The sequence below is a fragment of the Carlito syrichta genome, unplaced genomic scaffold (assembly GCF_000164805.1).
Source record: "Carlito syrichta isolate Samal-C Ts95f unplaced genomic scaffold, Tarsius_syrichta-2.0.1 Scaffold308186, whole genome shotgun sequence".
In the NCBI taxonomy this organism is placed as follows: domain Eukaryota; kingdom Metazoa; phylum Chordata; class Mammalia; order Primates; family Tarsiidae; genus Carlito; species Carlito syrichta.
In genome coordinates this window covers 154677-177956 of record NW_007252282.1, presented here as the reverse complement: position 1 = coordinate 177956, position 23280 = coordinate 154677, and the positions used below count along the sequence as shown (strand labels likewise).

Genomic DNA, 23280 nt, shown 5'->3' with positions numbered 1-23280 from the left:
AGTAGTTTTTTCCTTTTTATTGTTTATGTATACAGTTATTCATGGTTTCACTTTCTGTGGTTTCAGGTACGTGTGGTCAACTTTGGTCTGAAAAGATTGAATATAAAAATTCCAGAAATAAAAAAATTATACACCATAAATGACATGCCTTTCTGAGTAGGCCAGTGAAATTTCTCACTGTCCGACTCCTCCCAGCACCAGTACGGGCATCATCGTTTGTCCTGCCTGTGCACACTGTCTATGCCCCCCACCTGTCTATCTCTTTTTAGTCTTGGTTATTGGCTCAACTGTCAGTATTGCAGTGTTGGTATTCAAGAGACCACTGTTTTACTTAATGGCCGTTAAGTACAGCAGTAGTGATGCTGGCATATTGTTAAAATTGTTCTAGTGATTATTGTTGCTAATTTCTTACTGTTCCTGATTTTTAAGTTAAACTTTATCATAGTTTTGTGTATATGTAGAAAAAACTATATATAGGGTTTGGACCATCTGTGGTTTTGGGCATCAACTGAGGGTAAGGACTACTGTATTTAAGTTGGAGACCTTTCTTCATAGTTTAAAATGCACTTTCTACTTTGTTTCCTTTCTACTCTGTTTTGGTAAAATACATATTTTTGGCTTAAATCTAGGTGACAAAACGCGACAGCCTTCCTCAAGCCCCTCCAGTGTTATCCGACGTACGTCTTCCTTGGATACTCTTGCTGCTCCGTATCTGGCCGGGCACTGGCCTCGTGATAGTCATGGGCAGGCTGCACCTTGCATGAGGGACAAAGCTACACAGGTAGGTGTATGATAGTCCTTACCCTAAAATCTCTTACTCCAAAGCCATTTCTCATATTATTGTCCTACTCTGAGTAGAACAAACATCAGTGTATATTAGAATGGCCTGGCAGTTTCTGGCATGTCCTCCTTTCTTTTCTCCCTTCTCTCTCTAATAAACTTTGTTTTAAAAAAAAATTACCTGAGACATTTATCAAAAGTGCACATCCCTAGGCCTGACCTCCAGATATTCTGTAGTAGGTCTTGGTTGGGACTTGGGAATGTGCATTTTTAAAACTTCTCAAAGTAATTCTGATACATACTGATAATAGACATACTTTTCTCCCAGTTATTCTTTATAAGCTAGTTTAGAACATCACAATATTGCATATACAGAGTTTCAACTTAAAAATGACTTCCCATCTCACGTTATGTTTTTTGTGCCAAAAATCTTCATGTATTGGGAGATGGGGACTACGTTACTTATAGATTATGTAAGTGAAAATCTTCTGACAAAGGTTTGCTGGAAGCAAAGCTCCATACTTTCATATTTATAAAATTTTTAAATTTAAAGTGATCTTAAGAAATCATTCAGCTGTACCCCCCTAGTTTTACAAAGAAGCCGAGGTCCAGGATCCTACAGCCAGGTGAAGACTGCATCTCAGTTTAGTGCACTTTCTTTCATAGCACTTACCATAGTATAATTAATTAAATATTTGTGAAATTATTTAATGTTTCTTGTATTCACTAGACCGTAAGCCCCATGAAGAAAGGAGCTCTGGCTTATCTATTGCTGCATTTCTATCTCCAGGACTTAGTACTCTACACAGAATAAATATCCAGGAAATATTTGCAAAGAAATGAATGAGCTTTGTTACAGCTTTGTTGCTTGTGAAGAATGAACAGCATTTAAAGATTTAAAAGATTATTTATATTGATTGTTGAAAATCAGCTAAGGACTTTCATTTGGTTTGCATCTCAATCAGACTTCAAATTTGCATTATTGTGAATTTGCTTGTCCCAGCATGTTTTTTTTTTGGAGTTGGAGTCTCACTCTGTCGCTCATACTGGAGTGCAGTGGCCGCTCCCAGCCACCGCAGCCTCAACCTGCTGGGCTCCGGCGATCCTTCCGCCTCAACCTTCCGAGTAGCTGGAACTACAGGCGTGCGCTACCACACCCGGCTCATTTTGATTTATTATAGAGATGAAGTCTTGCCAAGTTGCCCAGGCGGGTATCGAACCCGTGGGCTCAGGCAATCCACTCACCTCAGCCTCCCAAAGGCGCGGGATTACAGGCTGAGCCACCAAGCCTGGCTGTCTCAGCATTTTTTGAGAAAATTTTCTTTTAAAGAATCAAGTAGGCTGGGCATGGTGGCTCAGGCCTGTAATTCCAGTGCAGAGTGAGGCTGAAGCAGAAAGATTGCTGGAGACCAAGAGTTCAGGACCAGCCTGGGCAGCATAGTGTGATCCCTATCTCTACAAAAAAAGAAAATTTAGCAGGGCATGGTGGCACATACCTGTAGTTAGTCCTAGTTACTGGGGAAACTGAGGCTGGAGGATCACTTGGACTCAGGAGTTAAAGGCTGTAGTGAGTTATAATGATGGACAACACAACAAGATCCTGTCTCTTAAAAAAGCAAAACAAAACAAATAAACACATTTTGTGGTGGTTTTTGGATTTGCATGTTAGTTTCCAAACTTCTAGGTGTTCTTGATTGGTTCAGTTTGTTTTCTACTCTGATACTCTTTTTTTTGTTGTTTTGTTTTTGTGGGGTTTTTCTGAGTCGGAGTCTCACTCTGCCGCCCAGACTGGAGTGCAGTGGCTGCTCCCGGCTACCACAGTCTCGACCTGCTGGGCCCCAGCGATCCTTCCACCTCAGCCTTCCAGTAGCTGGAACTACAGGTGTGCGCTACCACACCCGGCTAATTTTTGATTTGTTGTAGAGATGAGGTGTCACCAAGTTGCCCAGGCGGGTCTCAAACCCGCGGGCTCAGGCAATCCACTCACTTCCACCTCCCAAAGTGCTGGAATTACAGACTGAGCCACCGAGCCCAGCCCTATCAGAATACTCTTGAAACTGACTCCTACTGTTAGGGCAAATGCTTGGAATTTGAGTTTACTTTGAGGTTTACACTCCACTGGTAACAACTTAAATGAAAACATAGAGTCTGTACTCATCAAAAGTAGTGAACCCAGCCTGGACAACTTGGCGAGACCTTGTCTCTACAATAAATCAAAAAATTAGCCGGGTATGGTGGCATGTGTTTGTAGATCCAGCTACTTGGAAACTGAGTCGCAAAGGTTGCCTGATCCCTGCAGGCTGAGACTGCAGAAGCTGAGGGTGTGACAGTGCCCTCCAGCCTGGGTGACAAAGTGAGACTTTGACTCCCCCCAAAATAAAAAAAAAATGAACCTTTTCTGAAATTGTGCCTTTTTTTAACCAAAGAGTTCTGTGGAACTGCACTTATTCAAAATTGGTAACTTTGCTGAGTTTAGGTCATGTAATATGGAACATACTATATGTCTCTACTTGTTTTCTTCGTACTCTACATGTCTCACTTAAATTTGTATGAAAGCCGGGCTCGATGGCTCAGCCTGTAATCCCATGCTTTGGGAGGCTGAGGTGAGTGGATTGCCTGAACCCGTGTGTTCGAGACCCACCTGGGCAACTTGGTGAGACCTTGTCCCTACAATAAATCAAAAAATTAGCAGGGCGTGATAGCACACACCTGTAGTTCCAGCTACTTGGAAGGTTGAGGCAGAAGGATAGCCGGAGCCCAGCAGGTCGAGGCTGCAGTGGCTGGGAGTGGCCACTGCACTCCAGTCTGGGTGACAGTGAGACTCCAACTCAGAAAAATAAATAAATAAATAAATAAATTTGTATGAGTTTATTACCTTGAACATTTCTGTAATGCTCTTTCTTTCCCCTGCAGTCAAGTTCAGTGGGTTCAGACAGTCTGTCATTTTAGTAAGAGTATACCATAATATAAGCCATTGGGGCCTCCTTGATATGTGGAAGCAGTTCAATCTTTTTAGCAAAGTGCTATGACCTAGCTCTACATATATTGATTTCAAGGGTACAAATACAAAGAAAATGTATTATTATTATACTGTTAATCTTGTTTGTATAGCTTATGTATAGAATCTCCTAAAGAATAATGCAGCAGTAACTGGCCACTCCAAACTTTCAGTTACATAGTGGACCCCCATCTTTGGCAAGTTAATTTAGCACTAACACAATTAATGAAAAATTTTCAAATTTCTTATTGGCAAATGGATTTCCCTAACCTATGTATGCTAACTAAGTCAACTTTTAAAAATTGTGGTTTAAAACTTATAAAAGTTTAAAATTTCTGGTAAATCAACTTTTTAAAATTGCAGTAAACTATATGCAACATAAAAGTTGCCAGTTTGACCTTTAAAAAATGTATGCACACCTTGCTTTATTGCGCTTCACTTTATTACTCTCTGCAGCTATTGCATTTTGATACACATTGCAGGCTTGTGTAGCAACCCTGCAATGAACATGTCTGTGGGCACCATTTTTCCAACAACATGTGCTTACTTTTTCATCTCTGTGCCATATTTCAGTAATTCTTGGAGTGTTTTAAACATTTTCATTATTGTATCTCTTATGGTGACCTGTGATCAATGATCTTTGATGTTACAATTTTAATTGTTTTGAGGTACCATGAATCATGCCCGTATAATATGGCAAACAATCGATGAATGTTGTGTGTGTTCTGACTGCTCTCCTAACTGGCCATTTCCCCATGTCTCTCCTCCTTGGGCTTCCCTATTCCCTAAAACACAACAATATTGAACTTAGATCAGTTAATAATCCTACAATGACCTCTAAGTGATCAAGTGAGAGGAAAAGTCACATGGCTTTCACTTTAAATCAAAAACTAGAAATGATTAAGCCTAGTAAGGAAGGTGCATCAAATGTCAAGATAGACTGAAAACTGGGACTCTTGTATCAGTTAGCCAAGTTGTGAATGCAAAGGAAAAGTTTTTAAACTTTTAAAAGTACTGCTTACATGTATACATGAATGATAGGAAGATGAAACAACTTTATTGCTGATAATGGAAACGAGTTTTAGTGGTTTGAATAGAAGATCAGACTGGCAACATTTCCTTAAGCAAAAGCCTAATTCAGAGCAAAGTCCTAACTCTCTTCAATTCTATGAGAGGCAAGGAAGCTGCAGAATAAAAGTTTGACACTAAAGATTGGTTCATGAGGTTTCAGGAAAGCAGCTGTCTCCATAACATAAAAGTGCAGGTGAAGTAGCAGTTGCTGATATAGAAGCTGCTGCAGGTTCTGAAGAAAATCTAATTAAGATCATTGATGAAGGTGGCTACACTAAACAAATTTTCAGTGTAGACAAAACACTGGAGATGCCATCTTGGACTTTCATAGCTAGAGAGAAGTCAGTGCCTGGCTTCAAAGGGCAGGCTGACCTTCTTGTTAGGGGCTAATGCAGCTGGTGCTGTTAACTTGAAGCCAGCGCTCACTTGTCAGCGTGAAGATCCTAGGGCCCTAAAGAATTAGAATAAACCTACTCTGCCTGTGCTCTGTAAATGGAACAACAAAGCCTGAATGACAGCACATCTGTTTATAACATGGTGTACTGAATATTTTTTTTTTTTTTTTGAGTTGGAGCCTCACTCTGTCGCCCAGACTGGAGTGCAGTGGCCGCTCCCGGCCACCGCAGCCTCAACCTGCTGGGCTCTGGTGATCCTTCTACCTCAGCCTTCCGAGTAGCCGGAACTACACATGTGCACTACTACGCCCAGCTGATTTTTTGATTTATTGTAGAGATGAGGTCTCGCCAAGTTGCCAGGCGGGTCTTGAACCTGCCGGCTCGGGCAGTCCACTCACCTCAGCCTCCCAAGGCGCGGGATTACAGGCTGAGCCACCAAGCCTGGCTGGTTTACTGAATATTTTAAGTCCACAGTTGAGACTTACTGCTCAGAGAAAAAGATTTCTTTCAAAATATTACTGCTTGTTGACAATGCACCTACTCGACGAGGAGTTCTCATGGAGATGTATAAGGAGGTTAATGTTGTTTTCATGCCTGGTAACACCATATGCTTTCTGTAGTCCATGCATGGATCAAGGAGTATTTTTGATTGTAGATTCTGTTATTTAAGAAATAAATTTCAGCTGGGTGCGGTGGCTCAAGCCTGTAATCCTAACACTTTGGAAGACTGACCTGAGAGGATTGCCTGAGGCCAGCGGTTCGATACCAGCCTGGGCAACTTGGCAAGACCTCATCTCTACAATAATTTAAAGAATAAGCCAGATGTGGTAGCACGTGCCTGTAGTTCTGGCTACTTGGAAGACTGAGGCAGAAGGATCGCCTGAGCCCAGCAGGTCAATGCTGGGGTAGCTGTGTTCATGCTACTGCATTCCAACCTGGGTGACAGAGTGGGACTGTGACTAAAAAAAAAAAAAAGAAAAAAAAGAAAGAAAAAAATTTCATAAAGCTATAGCTGCCGTAGATGGTGAGTGATTTCTCTGATGAATCTTGGCAGAGCAGATGGAAAACCTCCTGGAAAGGATTCACCATTCTGGATGGCATTAAGAACATTTGTCATTCTCAGAAGGAGGTCAAAATATCAACATTTTCAGGAGTTTGGAAGAAGTTGATTCCAACCCTCACAGAGGACTTTGAGGCGTTCCATCTTGAGTGGGAAAAGTGACTACAGATGTGGCAGAGATGGAAGAGAAATAGAATTAGGAGTGGAGACTGAAGACGTGACTGATTTGCTGCAATCACATAATAAAACTTGAAAGGAAGAGGAGTTGCTTCTTATGGGTCAGTAAATATAAAATGGTTTCTTGGTGAAGATGCAATGAACGATGTTGAAATGACAATGAGAATTTAGAATATACCATAAACTTAATTTATAAAGCAGTGGCATGGCTGGGCTTGGTGGCTCAGCCTGCAATCCCAGCACTTCGGCAGGCCAAGGTGAGTGGATTGCCTGGGCCCATGGATTCGAGACCAGCCTGAGCAACTTGGTGAGACCATGTCTCTACGATAAATCAAAAAATAGCCGGGCGTGGTAGTCCGTGCCTGTAGTTGCGGCTACTTGTAAGGCTGAGACAGGAGGTTCTCTAGAGCCTAACAGGTCGATGCTGGGGTGACCGTGAACGTGCCACTGTGCTCCAGCTTGGGTGACAGAGTGAGATCCAACGACCAAAAAAAAAAAACAGTGGCATGGTTGGGGAGGATTACCGCCAGTTGTGAAACAGGTTCTACTATTGGTAAAATGCCAACAGCATCACATGCTGAGAGAAATCTTTAGTGAAAGGAAGAGTCAATTGATGTGGCAAACTTGGTTTTATTTTAAGAAATTGCCATAGCCACTCCAGCCCTTCAGCAACCACCACCCTACAGCAGCCATTAACATCAAGGCAAAACCATCCACAAGGAAAAAGATTACGAGTCTCTGAAGGCTCAGGTGGTCATTAGCATTTTTTAGGAATAAAGTATTTTTAAATTAAGTTGTATATACTATTTTTAAAGACATAAAGCCATTGCATATTTAATAGACGACAATGTAAACATAACCTTTATATGTACTGGGAAACCAAAAAATTCACGTGACTTGCTTTATTATGATATTTCCATATTACAGTGACCTGAAACTGAATCCCCAATATCTCTGAGGCATGCCTGTATGCAATTTAGTGGCATTAATTACATTCACAGTGTTATGCACTCATTGCTACTATTTCTAAAACTTTTTCATCACTCCAAGCAGAAACTCTAACTCCCCATCCTCCCTTGTCCCTACCCCTGGTAACATAACCACTATTCCACTTTCTATTTCCATGAATTTGCCTTTTCTAGATGTATCATATAAGTGGAATCATACAATATTTGCTGTACTGTATTTGACTCATTTCACTTAGTATGTTTTCAAGATTCATCTATGTTATAGCATGTATCAGAACTTAACTTTTTCAAATAAGTGAGTAATAGTAATATTTTATTTTGCATATATACTACATTTTGTTTATCCATTCCTCTGTTGATGAATATATGAGTTGTTTCTACCTTTCTATGTTGTGACAGTGCTGCAGTGAACATTAGCATGCAAGTATTAGTATGAATCCTTGCTTTTAGTTCCTTGTGATGTATACCTAACAGTGGAATTGCTAAGTCATAGGGTAATTCTGTGATTAGCTTTTAAAGGAACTGCTGAACTATTTTCCACAGCAGCTGTACCACTTTACATCCCCACATATGGGGACTCCAGTTTCTTCTCACCAGCTCGCTCTTGTTTTTCACTTAAAAAAAATTATAGTCAGCTGGGCACGGTGGCTCAAACCTATAATCCCAGCACTTTGGGATACTAAGGTGAGAGGATTGCCTGAGCCTGCGGGTTTGAAACCAGCCTAGGCAACATGGTGAGCCCTTGTCTCGACAATAAATCAAAAAATTAGCTGAGTGTGGTAGCGCATGCTTGTAGTTCTGGCTACTTGGAAGGCTGAAGTGGAAGGATCATTTGAGCCCAGCAGGTTGAGGCTGTGGTGGCCGGGAGCGTGCCACTGCACTCCAGCCTGGGCGACAGAGTGAGACTCCAACGCAAAAACAAAAAAACAAAAAAAAAATTGTCATTATCCTCGTAGATGTGAAGTGATATCTCATTGTGGTTTTGATTTCCCTGTTGGTTAATGATGTTGAACATCTCTTCATGTTGGCATATTGGCCATTTGTATGTCTCCTTTAGAGTAAGGCACTTGCTCTGTGCCTCTGTCTACTCTTTGTAAAATGGGGGGAAATAATAGTTTCTATCCTTTAAGGTTATTTTGAGGATTAAACAAGGAAAAACATATAAAACTCTTAGAACAGTGTCTGGCACATAGTAAGAATTCTCAGTAAATGTTCGCTTTAATTATTGTTGGATTAGAACAAGGATGGAATGTAGGTTTCATCTCCTGTGGAATTTGATCAAGTGCTGTTGGCTTTCTTGAGCATTATGGTTGAAAAAGACTCAGGATAATGGTCGCAGAGATTTCCCTAGTAAGGGACCTGGGGCTCTTCTATCAGGTATTTACTGGTTCAGACAATGCTGTAGCAAAGAATATGGTGGAAGTAATTTATCTTATGTTGTAGATGTGTATTTCCAAAAATTGCTGTAGGCTTTTGGTAAGATAAATTGTATCACCATTCTGAACCCTGGTTTCTTCATTTTGAATAATTATGTATTGCCTTCAGGCCTTCCCAGCTCCTGGGGCAAGGATGGGAATGGGAGAAGGAGGTTTTAAAAGATACTGAGAATGGCAGCATCAAGAAATTTGGAACATGGAAACAAGTTGTTAAAGATGTTACTCTCCCTTCCTGCCCCACCTCACCAATTGTTTTGATCATGAGGATGACTAAGATTTACTGTACATGTTTATTTATCATCATCATTACTTGAGACAGGTAGCAGAAATGTGACATCGTTATTTTTTTCCTGTATCATTGGCAGTCATCTTTATTCTGTGTGTGTTCAGATGGCTTGAGAGCCCTTCTGGCACGGTGTTCCAGCATGCCATGGAGCAGGGCAGTCTATGGGACTGAGTTGCCATTTCTGCTTTAGAATTTGTACAGAGCTACATTGTCCCAGTCTCTGCCCCCCCCACTTGCCCCCATGCTTTTTTAAAGATTTCAGTCTGACCTTTTTTCCCAGTTTCCCTTCCAAAAATGTTAGACTAATTTATATTCTCAGCATTAACTACCTATGTAGCAGTTTTACTTAGTTAAACTACCCAATTTCTAGAGAGTGAATGCCTTTTATATTTGCTAACTATACCAATTTAGGGGGAGAAAATATAATGTATATGTGTGGTTGAATTATTTGCGATTTCTTTGATTCAAAAGGTATTCTCTTTCCAATTTCTTTAACCTCCTAGGCTTATTTACCTTATAAATGGTCTATTTGAGTATGTAAATTTTTGTGACTCATGTGATTGGTGTTCTTTCCTATTTCTTTCTTTCTTTTACTTGAGAGACAAAGTCTTACTATGTTGCCCCAGATGGAGGGTAGTGACTGTGCACAGGCACTATTGTGGCACACTACAGCCTCAACTCCCTAAATGATCCTCCCACCTCAGCCTCTTGAGTTATTGGGACTGTAGGCATTACGCCTGGCTCCCTTTTCTATTTCTTTTTTCTTTTTAATGGCATAAAGCAGCCAATCTTTGCTTTTAAAAATCTTAAAACATTATTTACTTCCGGACCTTCTGCATTTCAGAGACTGTGTTTCCTCACCCTCCCTCAAAAGTTTTAATATTTTATGAAATTATTTTATTTTAATAATGTTTGAGTTGGCATTTCCACCTTATGTAAAGTTCTGTGTTTTCCATTTTATGGAAAAGATCCGAATTGAGAAGATTTGTAACATGCTCTGTGATTAAAACCTAATGAAGTCAAATATTTGGTAAACTTTTGACTAAAATAGTATTGTATTATTGAAGGAAATTGTTTATAAATCTACAAACTTATTTAGAGATATTTTCTTTGGAAAACAACCAAATAATTGGAGGACTAGTCTGGTATTTTTAAATAATGATTTGGTAGATATAAGCAACACTAAAATGTATCTTAATGTTATGAAATGGAATTGAAGAGGTGAATCAACTTTTGTTTTTTAAATTACTTTTGAGTAACGCTTGCTGTTTTGAATAAAACAGCAGTTCACTGCCTGAAATTACAGTGTTACATTAGGAACAAAGGAAAATGTTAAAATCTTTTTTTTTCCCCAGACCTAAATCCGATGACCTCAGTATAAGCTCTATTATTGGCTTCTCAATACCATTACCTCTCTTGGGTAAGCCTGGGATTCTGAAAGAATCCAAAGTTCCAGAATTTTTTTTTTTTTTTTTTAAGATAAGGTCTAGTTGCCCAGTCTGGTATCGAATCTCTGGGCTCAAACAATCCTCTCACCTCTGCCTCCCAAAGCAATGTGATTACAGGTGTGGGCCACTTCACCTGGGAATTTCCATATCTTTACTACTTAATTGTAGCTCAGATTTTTCTAGGCCACTGATTCCATACGTTGTTTTCTAAACAAGTTAGGAGCAAATAGAAGGTTAGGTTGCATCATGGAAACCCTTTAAAATAAATAGTTTTATGATTGTGTAATTAATAATATACTTTGAAAATCTTACTTGGTTGTGGTAACAACACTTACTATGCAAAATTTTAAGTATACAGCAGACCTCTAGAACGTATTAATCTTGCTTAACTGAAACTTTATGCCCATTAATTAGTAACTCCCTATTTTTCCCTTCCCCAAGCCACTGGCAACCATCATTTCACTCTCGTTCTATGAATTTGACTCTTTTAGATAACTCATATGAGTTGAATATGCAGCATTTGTCTCTCTGTGACAGGGTTATTTTATTTATTTTATTTAGTATTATGTCCTAAAAGTTCTATCATGTTGTCATATATTGCAGAATTTCCTTGTTTTAAGTCTGAATAATACTCCATTGTGTATATATATATATATATATATATATATATATATATATGTGCCCACATTGTCTTTATCCATTCATCTGTCCTTGAGTATTTGGATTGCTCCTACACTTTGGCTATTACTGTGAATAGTGCTGTAGTGAGCATGTTAGTGCTGATAACTCTTTGACAGCCTGGTTTCCGTTCTTTTGAATTGTCGGATCATATAACAGTATAACTTCTATACTGTTTTCTGTAGTGACTGCACCATTTTGCATTCAACAACAGTGTACAGGGTTCCAGTTTCTTCACGTCCTCCCAACACTTGTCTTTTTTATAATAGCCATCCTGACAGGTGAGGGGTAATACTTCATTGTGGTTTTGATTTGCATTTCCTTGATTAGTGATATTGAGCATTTTTTCATATACCTCTTGGCCGTTTGTATGTCTTTGAAGAAATGTCTTTTCAGATCCTCAGCCCGTTCTTTTTTTTTTTTTTTTGAGTTGGAGTTTCACTCTGTCACCCAGGTTGGAGTGTAGTGGCATGCTCATGGGCACCGCAACCTCGACCTGCTGGGCTCAAGCGATTCTCGGCCTCAGCCTTCCAAGTAGCTGAACCTACAGGTGTGTGCCACCATAGCTGGCTTATTTTTTGACTTATTGTAGAGATGAGGTCTCACCAAGTTGCCCAGGCTGGTCTTGAACCTGTGGGCTCAGGTAGTCCTCTCACCCCAGCCTTCCAAAGTGCTGGGATTATAGGCGTGAGCCACCACACCCGGCCATTAGCCCATTCTTAATTGGGTTATTAGTTTCTTTGCTATTGAGTTGAGGGAGTTCTTATATATTTTGGAGGTTAACCTCTTATCAGATAAAAGGTTTGCATACATTTTCTTTTATGAAGGTTGCTTTTTCACCCTGTTGATTGCCTTCTTTGCTGTGCAGAAGCTTTTTAGTTTTTGTTGCCTGTGCTTTTGATGTCATATCAATGACATCATTGTTGAGACCCTCCTGTGTTTAATTTCTAGGAGTTTTGCAGTTTGGGATCTTACATTTAAGTCGTTAACTCGTTTTTAAGTTGATTTTTATGTATGGTGTAAGAGTCCAGTTTCTTTCTTTTGCATGTGGATATCCAGTTTTCCTAGTATCATTTGTTGAAGAAATCATTCTTTTCCCATTAGCATCCTTGCCAAAGATCAGTTGATCTTTATGGATTTATTCTGTTCCATTTGCCTACATGTCTTGTTGTTATGCCAGTGCCATATTGTTTTTTATTATTGTAGCTTTGTTTTTTGTTTTTTATTATTGTAGCTTTGTTTTTTGTTTTTTGAGTCAGTCTCACTCTGTCACTCAGGCTGGAGTGCAGTGGCATGCTCATGGCTACTACAGCCTTGACCTGCTGGGTTCAGGTGTTCCTTCCGTCTCAGCTTTCCAAGTCGCTGGGATTACAGCTCATACCACCATGCCTGCGTAATTTTTTGATTTATTGTTAATGCACTTTCAGCCAGGTGCAGTGGTTCATGCCTGTAATCCTAGCACTTTGGGAGGCAGAGGTAAGAAAATTGCCTGAGCTCCTGGATTCCAGACCAACCTGGGCAATATGGCAAGACCTCGTCTCTACAGGGGGTATGGTGGTACACGCCTGTAGTTCCAGCTACTTGGAAGGCTGAAGCAGAAAGATCACCTGAGTCCATCAGGTCAAGGCTGCAGTGACCATGAGTGTGCCACTGCACTGTGGCCTGGGTGACAGAGTGAGTCTCCGACTCAAAAAAAAAAGCAAATAAAAAACTCAGTTTCACTACGTTGCCCAGGCTGGTCTTGAACTCCTGAGCTCAGGTAATCCTCTCGCCTCGACCTCCCAAAGTATTGGGATTTACAGGCATGTGCCACGTGCCTGGCCTATAACTTTTTAATATGTTTTGAAATCAAGAAGTATTATGTTTCAGCTTTGTTCTTTCTCAAGATTTATTTAACCTTCATGGTCTTTGGTAGTTTGATATGAGTTTTAGAATTGTTTTTTCTATTTCTGTAAAAAAATGCCTTTGGGATTTTGATAAGGATTGTATTGAATTTATAGATCACTTTGGGTAGTATGGATATTTTAACAATATCATGTCTTCCAATCTGTGAATACAAAACACCTTTCTTTTTGTGTTGTCTCTAATTTTCATTGATGTTTTGTAGTTTTCAGTCTTTTTTTCTCCGTAGTCAGGTTTATTCTTATGTTTTTTGTGTTAATGTAAATGGGATTGTTTTTCTAATTTCCTTTTTAGACAGTTATCCGCTAGTGTATAGAAACATGTTGATTTTTGTAACATTGATTTTTGTTTCCTGTAGCTTTACAAAATTGCGAAATGTTTTACTAGTTGTAACAGTTTGTTTTACTTTAGGGTTTTCCATAAATAACATAATGTTGTCAGCAAATGGGACAATTTAGCTTTTTTTCTTTTTCTTTTTTTTTTTGTGTGTTGGCATCTCACTCTGTCACCCAGACTGGAGTGCTGTGACACACTCACTGCCACCCCAGCGGTGGTGACCTGCTGGGCTCTGCCAATGCTTCCGCCTCAGCCTTCCAAGTAGCTAGAACTACAGGCACATGCTACCACACCTGGCTAATTTTTTATTTATCATAGAGACAAGATCTCACCAAGTTGCCCAGGCTGGTCTCGAACCCACGGGCTCAGGCAATCCACTCACCTTGGCCTCCCAAAGTGCTGGGATTACAACCTGAGCCACCGAGCCTGGCCTACTTTTTTTCTACTTGGAGGACTTTTGTTTATTTACTTTTTTCCTCCCCTAATTGTCTTATCTATTACTATGTTAAATAAAAGTGGTGAAAGTGGGCATCCTTGCCTTGTTCCTGATTTTAGAGGAAAAGCTTTCAGTTTTTCACAATTATATATGCTACTGGGCTGTGAGCTTTTCTTTTCTTTTTTTCTTTTTTCTTTTTGAGTTGGAGTCTCACTCTTGTTACCCAGGCTAGAGTGCAGTGGCACGCTCACAGCCACCACAGCCTCGACCTGCTGGGCTTAGGCAATCTTTCTGCCTCAGCCTTCTAAGTAACTGGAACTACAGATGCATGACACCACGCCCAGCTAGTTTTTGTGATTTATCGTAGAGACTAGTTCTCACCAAGTTGTGTAGGCTAGTCTCAAACCTCTGGGCTCAGGCAGTCCTCTCACCTCGGCCTCCCAAAGTGCTGGGATTATGTATAGGCTGAGCCACCACGCCTGGCCAACTTTTCTTATGTGGCCTTTTTTCCTCATTATTATTTTTGAGTTGGAAGCTCACTCTCTTCCCCAGGCTGGACTGCAGTATTACGCTCACAGCTACTGCAGCCTCAACCTGCTAGGCTCCAGCAGTCCTTCCATCTCAGCCTTCCAAGTAGCTGGAATAACAGGAGCTTGCCACCATGCTTGGCTAATTTATTTATTTATTTATTGTAGAGATGAGGTCTCAGCAGGTTGCCCCGGCTGATCTCAAACTCCTGGGCCCAGGTCCTTCCAAAGTGCTGGGATTACAGGTGTGAACCACTGCACCCAGCTTTATATGACTTTTATTACGTTGAGATATTTTTATTACTAATTTGTAGAGTTTTTATCATGGAAGAGCATTTAATTTTGTCAAATGATTTTTCTGCATCTATTAATATGATCATGTGATTCTTTTTTTTTTAAAGAAAAAAAGTTTATTTAAAAGTAAATTAGAGAGAGAAAGAGAAGAAAGAGAGAAGATTCACCTCCCCAGTGGGGGAGGTGGCCAAAGACAGGAAGCATGGCAACAGCCATAGCTCAAAGAGCACATGGCTACCCCAGAGTCTAGCAAGGCAATGGCTCGATCATGTGATTCTTGTCCTTTATTCTATTAATATAGTTTATTACCTTCATTAATTCTCTTTTATCTTTGCATCTCAGAGATAAATTCCACTTGGCCATAGCATATGATTTTTTTAATGTGCTGTTGGGTTAGATTTGCTAGTATTTTGTTGAGGATTTTTTGCATCTGTATTTGTTAGAGAGTAACTAATATATTTTTAATCTCATCAAAAATAATTTTGCAGGTGTGCTCCAACTTTCAATGATGAACTTGCAGTGCCCAGTGTACTCCACGCATGATGTTACCTAGCTTCTCTAGCTGACTTGTTCTCTAGTTTGTTCAGAATGCTTTTCGCATGGATAACTTGTGCTCTGGTACACATAGCATCTCCTCATTCTGTAAAACTTTGCTACCTACTTCCCTTGTCCAACTTTGCTGCCTACTTCCCTTGTCCTTCTAGTTCTAGGCTAGATGCGATTCTTAGGGGACCTCTGTAATCACATGGTATCATAATAGTATTTATTTCTTAGTTCCTAGAAGAAGCTCTTTGAGAATAACACCTGTATTTTCTCTTGAACCCCAATCTCCAGTCCATTGTTTGACACATTAGTAGATACTTAATTGCTTTAAGGCAAGACCAAATAAGATTGAAACATATTTAATTAAAACTCAATTTTACTTAAGAATATCCTGTAATCAAAGCACAACTTCTTAGGTTGAGCAAAGAAAGCTATTATCTTTTGAATTAGGAGTATGAGTAAAATTAAGTACTTTACCTCATATTATTTCTGAAATTAGCAAAGCTGTCTGTTGTTCTTTATACTTACTTTTATTTGTCTTGATAATTAATACTCTCATTGTCTTTAATTTGTTGTTAGTAAATCTGTAGGAAACTGTTATATATTCCTTTGCTCTTCCTTGAATTAATTTTTATACTTAAAATTAATATCATTTACTTTAATAATTTCCCTTATGCTTTTTAAACTTTTGGAAAAAATCTTAAATTTACAGAAAAGTTGCGAGAATATATACCCTTCACCTATAATTACCAAGTTACATTTGCCATGTTTTTTTTTTTTTTTTTTTTTTTTTTTTTTGAGTTGGAGTCTCACTCCGTCACCCAGGGTGGAGTGTGGAATGCAGTGGCACGCTCATGGCCACCCCAGCATTGACCTGCTGGGCCCTGGCAATCCTTCCGCCTCAGCCTTCCAAGTAGGCAGAACTACAGACATGCGTTACCACACCCAGCTAATTTTTGATTTATTGTAGAAATGAGGTCTCACCAAGTTGCCGGGGCTGGTCTCATACCCACGGACTCAGGCAGTCCACTTGCTTCGGCCTCCCAAAGTGTTGGGATTACAGGCTGAGCCACCAAGCCCAGCCCACATTTTTCTTTGTCTATTAATATACTTACATTATTATTTCTGAATCTTATGTTTTAGCATGTATGTGAACAAGACTTTAAAAGATGTTACCAATGTTACTCTCAAATTCAGGAGATTTAATGTTGATATAATTCTATTATTTAATATATGGTACATATCCCAAACTTTTAATTGCCCTAATTATGTTCTCTATAACAATTTCCTCTTATAAGCTAGGATTGAAATAAGGAGCACATGTGGCATTTAGATATCATTTCTCTTCAGTATCCTTTAATCTTGGAACACTACCTCCGCCTTTTATAACCTTGTTTGTTTGTTTGAGAGTCTTTTATGCCTTTTTATGGTTTTTTAAAAGTGTAGACCAGTATTTTTGTTGAAGGTTCTCAACATGGGTGTATCTGTTTCTTTATGTAGATTCAAGTTACTACATTTTTGTCAGAAATCCTATATGTGATGTATGTTTCTCTCTGTGCCTATGGATCAAGCGGTGCATGAAGAAGTCAGTGATGTTAAGTTTGGTCCACCAGATAACCTTTGTAACTTATAAGTAATTTGTGGAGAAATATTTGAGACTATCCTGTAACCAGCAATATTTTTACCCATCTGTTTTAGCATCTGTTGATGATGATTCTTACCTGAATCAGCTATTACTGTAGTAGTTCCAAGTGATGATTTTGTAACTCTCATTCTTTCTATGTTTATTTGTTGGTCTAATACTTTTTGATAGCGGTACTTCTTTATGGCATTGTCCTAAGTAGAGTTTATTAAATGCCAGTGGATATGACCTAAGATTCTGTTTTGCCATTTCAATTTTTTTATTATGAAAATGTTAAATGTATAAAAAAGCTAACAGAATAACAGCTGTAGCTGTCTATGATTAAACAGTTTTAAGCATTACTCATATTTGCTTTATCTGTTTGTTTATATGTGTATATGTACTTTGCTGTACTTTTTGAAAGTGTGTTGTAGATATTTATCCCTAAACATTTATCTCTAAATATTTCAGTATGTATTTCCCAAGAATAAATGTATTTCCTATATAGCCACAGTAGCATTAGGTCACCAAACAAAATTGATAATTGCGTAATGTGATGTTATATCCATATCATGTTAAAATTTCCCAAAGATGACTTTTTTTTTTTTTGGTAACTAGGATTCAATTCAATATTCAGACATTGTACTTGGTTTTTCTTTAGTCTCTTTTTATCCAGAACAGCTCATTCTCACACTTCTTTAATAACATTAAATTTTTAAATAAATTATACTACACATTTGTAAAGGAAATTAACTTTTTCATTGTGCAGTTGGTAGTTAATTTGTGGGAGTAATTTTTGGTACCACATGAATATCCTGTTCCTTAGTACCTTTTTTTCTTTTGAGTCAGAGTCTCACTGAACTCCGGAGTGCAATGGCACGCTCATGGCTACTTATCTTATATTCCTTTATATTCCTTCTAATCTCTTGTGTCCTCCATGTCAGAGTGCAGTGGCACACACATAATTATGGCAGTCTCGACCTGCTGGGCTCAGGCAATTCTTCCACCTCAGCCTTCTGATAGCTGGAACTACAGGAGTATGCCACCATGCCCAGCTAATTTTTTGTTTTATTACGGAGACCAGCTCTCGCCACGTTGCCCAGTCTGATCTTGTACCCTGTGGCTCAGGCAATCCTCTTACCTCCACCTCCCAAAGTGCTGGGATTATAGGCACGAATCTCTGTGCCTGGCTCCCTCATAACTTTTTACCTAGTGTTTTTAGTATCCACTGATGATGATGATCCTTACATATATCAGTTATTTTTATGGAGATTGCAAAAGAATTAAAAAAAACAAGAAAAAGTAATTTTTTTCTTACACGTAAATTATCATATTCCATGCATTGTCCTGCAACCTTGTTTTTCACTTAATATATTGAGATTATCTTTTTTTTTTTTTTTTGGTTGGAGTCTCACTCTGTTGCCCAGGCTGGGGTGCAGTGGAACGCTCCCGGCCACCGCAGCTTCAACCTGCTGGGCTCTGGCGATCCTTCCACCTTAGCCTTCCAAGTAGCCAGAACTACAGGCACGTGCTACCATGCCTGGCTAATGTTTTTTGATTTATTGTACAGACGAGGTCTTGCCAAGTTGCCTGGATGGGTTTCGAACCCGTGGGCTTAGGCAGTCCATTCGCCTCATCCTTCCAAAGTGCTGGGATTATAGGGTGAGCCACCAAGCCCGGCTGAGATGATCTTTTTTGTTTCTTTGTTTGTTTGTTTGTTTTGAGTTGGAGTCTCACTCTGTTGCCCAGACTGGAGTGCAGTGGCCGCTCCCGGCCACCGCAGCCTCGACCTGCTGGGCTCCGGCGATCCTTCCGCCTCAGCATTCTGAGTAGCCGGAATTACAGGCGCGCGCTACCATGCTTGGCTAATTTTTTTATTTTATTGTAGAGATGAGGTCTCGCCTGCCCAGGCGGGTCTCGAACCTGCGGGCTCAGGCAATCCACTCACCTCAGCCTCCCAAAGGCACAGGATTACAGACTGAGCCACCGAGCCCGGCTTGAGATTATCTTTATAGAGAGATTACCTCCTATTTTTAAGGGTTTCCCTTCATTATATATAGAGAGGTATAAATCAATTTTATTTTCCAAACTATATTTGAAAACCTCTGCAAGTAAGATCTGAATTAAACACTGAACTAACATCCAAAAACCCAAGGATAAGATTTTAAGCAGGCCAGGCTCGGTGGCTCAGCCTGTAATCCCAGCACTTTGGGAGGCCGAGGCGAGAGGATTGCCTGAGCCCGCAGGTTCGAGACCTGCCCAGACAACTTGGAGAGACCTCTTCTCTACAATAAATCAAAAATTAGCTGGGCATGGCAGCGTGCACCTGTAGTTCCAGCTACTTGGAAGGCTGAGGCGGAAGGATCGCCAGAGCCCAGCAGGTCGAATCTGCGGTAACCGGGAGCGTGCCACTGCATGCCAGTCTGGGCGATAGAGTGAGACTCCAACTCAAAAACAAACAAGCAAACAAATAAACAAAACATTTTAAGCAACTATTGAACTTGGAATTGTATTTACAAAGTAGCTCTTCATCATGGCTTCAGCCCAAAGTTTTAATATAAATAGTAATATAAAATATGTGAAAGAGTTGGGTTCTCTCTGGGACTTATTACATCAACTGGTACATAAAGTGAAAGTGGAGTTCAGGGTGAAACAGGACATAGAGTGGTGGAGGGTTGCCGAATTAAGACCCTTCCCTCTGACTTGGTGTTTAAGAATCCTTGTCAGAATGGAATCCTCTTAGCTATAAGGAGGAGACCCAGCCCTGGGCAGTGACTAATTAAAATTTCAGTTTCTTGTTTTTAGAAAACCTTTCCTTTTCTTCCCCATTTGAAACCAGACCATTTTATAATTAGCATTTGGTAGGCTAAGAGTGCAAAGGATACTCAAAAGTGTGCACTGCAGTTTTTAATACTTATTTTATTGTTTTGGTTAGGCTATACACTCATTAATGTATCAAATTCAAGAGATACAGAAGAGTATACAGTGAAGGGTCTTCCTCCCAGGAGGCAGCCATTGATATCAGTTTTTTTTTGTTACCATGTATATTCTTCTAGAGACAATTATATACGTGTGTGTGTGTGTGTGTGTGTGTGTGTGTGTGTGTGTATGTATGTACAGAGAGAGAGAGAGAGAGCAGTTTCATATAAGCATAATTGCTATACTCTGTACTGACCCTTGAGGTTTTTCCACTTAACAATGTCATGCAGATTACTTTGTATCTACGCATTGTGAATTTCCTTATGCATTTTTATAGCTACATAGTACTTTGTTGTAAAGATATGTCAGTTTATTTAGCCAAGCTTACATAAATCCAATTTATTTACATTATTTCAGTCTTTTACTTGAAAGAACAGTGCTACAGAGAATCGCTTGAATATGTCATTTTGTACATAAATATGTAAATTTTGTATCTCTACAGGATAAGTTATCAAAAGAAAGGTTGCTGTATGTACATTTATAACTTTGACAGCAGTTGCAGAATCCCCTGCCATAAAGGCTGTACTAATTTACACTCCCACTAGCAATGTAGGAGAGTTTATGTTTTCAAATTCCTCAATCTTGGTGAAGTTTTAATTTGCACTCTCTTATTATGGGTGAGACTGAACATAGTTTCATGTTCCAAGAACTCATTTGTGTTTTCCTTTCTGTTGTGCTGTTTTAAATTCTGGGTTTGGTATAACCAACCACTAAAACAATGTTTTTGAGGCTCTTCTCTGCCTATTCTTTTTTTTTTTTTTTTTTTGAGAGTTGGAGTCTCATCATTCCATTGCCCAGGCTGGAGTGCGGTGGCACGCTCACGGCCACCCCAAAGTCAACTTGTTCGAGTCAGGAGATCCTTCAGCCTCAGCTTTCCAAGTAGCTGGAACTACAACCACACACTATCATTCCCAGCTAATTTTGTGGTATATTGTAGTGATGAGGTCTTGCCAAGTTGCCCAGGCTGGTCTCAAACCTGTGGACTCAGGCAGTTCTCTCACCTCGGCCTCCCAAAGTGCTGGGATTACAGACTTGAGCCACCGTACCTGGCCCCTCTGCAGATTCTTAAAACAAGACTAGACATAGTGTAAAAGTTAAGATTATGAGCTCTGGAGTCTTAGGTTTATCTCTTGACTTTGCCACTTCCTAACCATGAGACCTTTGGCAACTTATGTGTGTTAAGTCAGATAAAGCATGTGAAAGCAGAATGCCTAGCACCTAATAAGAAGACAAGAGTGTTAGCTGTTATTAGCATGTTAATGAATAAAATTAAATGCTTTATTTATATTATAATTACAATTATGTAAAATAATTACTAATTTTTCTATTAGTAATAGAAGTGAAAGTTATACACTAAAATATTGTAATTAAGTAAGTGGTTCTGGGAGAATTATGAGTAATTTGTGTTATTTTAAATATTTTCTGATATCTAATTTTTCTGTAATGGAAATATATTTTATAGTAGAAAAATATGGCATGCATTATTGTTAAATGATTTTTGTTAAAATATTCCTGCCCTCTTTTTTTCTTTATAGACAGAGAGTGCATGGGCTGAAGAATACGCTGAAAAGAAGAAAGGGTCTCATAAGCGCTCAGCATCCTGGGGCAGCACAGATCAACTTAAGGAGGTCAGGAGAGTGGGGTCCAGGGCAGTGGGTGTGGGAATGGGGTCCCTTTGCAGGCCAGTTCCTTGGAGTTGTGGGCAGCAAGGATTTACCATTTTCCACTGTTGTTTTTTTTTTCCTTTTGACTTGTGAAATAATGGAAAAAGTTACTGTGTTGACTTGCTAAAGATTTGAATAGGTGAAGAAATACATTACTTATCTGATTGTATTTTTGCCCTTTTTTTTCCTAAGGAGAGTCCATACCTGCCAATATAACATAAACAGATTTATAAAGTTGTAGTGGTACAAGAAGTTCATATTTATTACTTTTCTATATATGATAGTGCTTCTGAAATTGAGTAACCCAGTATAACCAAGTTGATGATAGCTCTATGCTGTGGCTACCTTTTTTTTTTTTTTTTTTTGCCTCTAATTAATGACATTTGCATTTTACAAATAATATAGTAATAGAACAATTCAGTCAAGGAATAATAGGATATTCATTGAAATTGCATTTGTTATTTAAAGATTATATTCGTGAATGTATTTCTTTGCTCAAATTGACTTTAAATACTATATAATTTTTGGAGTTGTTGAAAGGTACGTGTTCAGTAAGAAGTTCAATAAAAAAATCTAAATAAAAGTTGACTTATGGTAAGGGCAATGAAAATAATTGTTATTTTTCAAGTCCTTGTGAAAGCTGTAGTATAATTTATTCTTAGTGCTGAAAACTATTTGTGTAGTACTTGGAAAGCTTGAAGTCTGAGAACAATTTTGGAATGTAATTTTGTTTCTCTTCAAGAGAAAGACAAACATATGCATGCATGTATATGTATGTATGTGTGCAAATATTCTATACAATAAATTAGATTTTGTGATATGGTTTAAAAATTCAAAGGACTTATTAAGGGTGAGTTTTTACCTGTACCTTTTAAGCAAAGATATGTCTTTATTTAGTGTGGAAAACACTGGTGTACTTGTTGTATTTTGTCTTTTAGATTGCAAAATTACGCCAGCAATTGCAGAGAAGTAAACACAGCAGTCGACATCATCGAGATAAAGAAAGACAGTCTCCATTCCATGGCAACCATGCAGCTATTAACCAGTGTCAGGTAGGAGAACAGACACTACAAAATCTGGAAAATGATTTTTTTTTTTGTTTTTCTGGTGACTTATTTCATTGGTAATTGTTTAGGACAAAAGTGTCTGAAAATATTTGAAACAGTGACTTAAATACTGAATCACAGCCTTTATAAGAAAGCAGAATATTAAGTTGACAAAATATTTTCCTTTAGTACACAGAGATATGGCTTCTAGGAGACATAGCTAATTGTTTATTTTGATTTACCATATTTTTGTCTTCATCAGTTCAATATATTGGAGGCAGAATAATATAGAGACATAAACACTGGTTATAGAACAGACCCTGGATGAGTAACTTGTCTCTCATGACCTAAGCATCCCCCATAGGCCCCACCTTCAACATTAGAGATCAGATTTCAGTATAAGGTTTGGGGAGAACAAACATCTGAACCATAGGATCATCAGACCAGAAGTAAATTTCTCACCAGAAACTTTACAGGCTAGGAAAGAATGAGATTGTAAAATCAAAATGAAAGAAAGGGGAAAAAAACCCTGCCAAACAGGAATATTATATCCAGCAAAACTACCCTTCAAAAAATGAAGGGGGAAAAAGGCAAAAACTGGGAGAGTTCACCACCACCAGACTAGTCGTACAAGG

At 39.0% G+C, this 23280-nt stretch overlaps 1 non-coding gene across 1 annotated transcript; it reads left to right on the top strand.

The window, feature by feature from the left end:
- The first annotated feature begins 627 nt into the window (after positions 1 to 627).
- Positions 628 to 22652, top strand: LOC103267608. Its single transcript, XR_002482375.1, has 3 exons — positions 628 to 781; positions 21471 to 21563; positions 22538 to 22652. It is a non-coding gene; the product is annotated as an uncharacterized LOC103267608 (transcript).
- The last annotated feature ends 628 nt before the right edge of the window (positions 22653 to 23280 follow it).